Below are 2,785 nucleotides of genomic sequence, written 5' to 3'. Positions count from 1 at the left end.
ATGCAGTGCGTAGATGCAGTGTGTAGATGCAGTGTGTAAATGCAGTGTGTAAATGCAGTGTGTAGATGCAGCGCTGTGTAAATGCAGTGCGTAAATGCAGTGCGTAGATTCAGTGTGTAAATGCAGTGTGTAGATGCAGCACTGTGTAGATGCAGTGTCTAGATGCAGTGTGTAAATGCAGTGCGTGAATGCAGTGTGTAAATGCAGTGCGTAAATGCAGCGTGTAGATGCAGTGTGTAAATGCAGCGCTGTGTAAATGCAGTGTGTAGATGCAGTGTGTAGATGCAGCTCTGTGTAAATGCAATGCGTAGATGCAGTGTGTAAATGCAGCGTGTAGATGCAGTGTGTAAATGCAGCGCTGTGTAAATGCAGTGCGTGAATGCAGTGTGTAGATGCAGCACTGTGTAGATGCAGTGCGTAGATGCAGCAGGAGCAGGCCTGGTCTGTAGCTCAGGCTGAAATGATGTAAAGCCTGGCCCCTCTCCCCATGCTGCTCGGGGAGGTTGGGGGGGCTTTGGGAAGGGTTAAACTGAAAGGGGGGTAATCAGGATGCAGGGATAATTAACCACAGTCAGCTGATTGATTGGTGGTGACGAGCCAATCTGAGCTCATTAGACGCAAACGGCCTTCATTATCTTAGGCAAACAAGGCATTTGAGCCCCTTGGTTTAGTGTGATTATCATGCTATGGCTGTCATCAGTGTGCAGAGGCTTAGCGCTGGAACTCGGTATCCCACCAGGCAATGGGGTCCAGCCTGAGACGTGTGTTTAACGGTGACTTTACTCAGACTCAGTATCCCACCAGGCAATGGGGTCCAGCCTGAGACGTGTGTTTAACGGTGACTTTACTCAGACTCAGTATCCCACCAGGCAATGGGGTCCAGCCTGAGACGTGTGTTTAACGGTGACTTTACTCAGACTCAGTATCCCACCAGGCAATGGGGTCCAGCCTGAGACATGTAGGAATGTATACAGCTGCAGGAATGTGTGCAGCTGCAGTGATGTGTGCAGAGGCTCTCTCCACCCCCCACACACACGCTCAGCGCTGTATCCACACACACGCTCAGCGCTGTATTTAAGCACAATAAAAGCGCTAAGGAGCTCAGGACTTCTGCAGCATGCAGCTTTTCCTGTCTTTCAGGAAGCAGCTTCTGCAAATCATGTTTTACGGATCGCTTCTGCCAAACACGCTCAACTTTTTATTCGGTGTCGTTTTGGAGGAGGGGGGGGCGGAAATCAATCAGGGCTTAAAATACGGTGAAAAGTTTTGCCGAGGTGAAACCTTTTTTTTTTTTGAAATGTAAACACCTAAAATAAGCAAGATGGAGATATTGAGTTGCCCTGTAGTTAAAACTCGGTTATTAAAGTACCGGCTGCATTAAAATTTAAGCCTCCTTTATTGCTTTGAAATCTCTTCCATTTCACTACAGATGTCAGCGGTTCTGTGATGAGTTAACACTTTAGTTTCCAGTGTGCGTGCTTCCGAAACTCTTTCTCCACACAACCCGTCCCACCCTCCCCGCCCCGCTCCTCTTCCACACGCCCTGTCCACCCTCACCACCCCACTCCCGCCCCCCTCGCCCTCTGCTCCTGCTCCTAAACTGTTTGTGCCCCTGGATCACATTAGAGGAGCCGTCTTACAGTGTCAGGGGACGTCTTGGTTCTCACCGTTTCCCCTTTCGAAAGAGCCGCCTCACTAACACGACCACTCCCATCTCACTAACACGACCACTCCCATCTCACTAACACGACCACTCCCATCTCACTAACACGACCACTCCCATCTCACTAACACGACCACTCCCATCTCACTAACACGACCACTCCCATCTCACTAACACGACCACTCCCCTCTCACTAACACGACCACTCCCATCTCACTAACATGACCACTCCCATCTCACTAACACGACCACTCCCATCTCACTAACACGACCACTCCCATCTCACTAACACGACCACTCCCATCTCACTAACATGACCACTCCCATCTCACTAACACGACCACTCCCCTCTCACTAACACGACCACTCCCATCTCACTAACACGCCCACTCCCATCTCACTAACACGCCCACTCCCATCTCACTAACACGACCACTCCCATCTCACTAACACGACCACTCCCATCTCACTAACACGACCACTCCCATCTCACTAACACGACCACTCCCATCTCACTAACACGACCACTCCCATCTCACTAACACGACCACTCCCCTCTCACTAACACGCCCACTCCCATCTCACTAACACGCCCACTCCCATCTCACTCCGACTGTCCTCACACCCAAACTGAACCGTCTAGCAGGACGTGAAGGGGGTGTTAGGGGGGTGTGTGCGTGTAGTGCGGTATCACCACGGTTACCTTCTGGGGCAGTTTCCCCCGATACATTGTTCCCGGCTTATGAAAGGGACCCGGTTTCCCAGAGAGCGGTGGTGTGCAGTGAAACCTCAGCACATTACTGTGCTCCTGTGTAATCCCAATAAGAGCGCGGCCTGGCGCATCACAATAAGAGCGCGGCCTGGCGCATCACAATAAGAGCGCGGCCTGGCGCGTCACAATAAGAGCGCGGCCTGGCGCATCACAATAAGAGCGCGGCCTGGTGCTAATAAAGCCCAGCTTGCCGCACGTTTGCGCCGCTCTTCCATTCTAATAAATCTGAGAATAAAGGTAAACTAATGAAAGGGCCCCGGCCCGGCCCTGGCTCGGCCCCGCACGAGGGCGCGCGATCGGGAATGTTTGACAAAGTAAGAGCGCGCGTCGCCGGGGCTGGAGGACCTCAT

This window comes from Anguilla anguilla, chromosome 19 (genome assembly GCF_013347855.1).
Source record: "Anguilla anguilla isolate fAngAng1 chromosome 19, fAngAng1.pri, whole genome shotgun sequence".
Taxonomy (NCBI): Eukaryota; Metazoa; Chordata; class Actinopteri; order Anguilliformes; family Anguillidae; genus Anguilla; species Anguilla anguilla.
The sequence above is the reverse complement of the archived record's forward strand: the minus strand, read 5'-3'. Positions refer to the sequence as shown.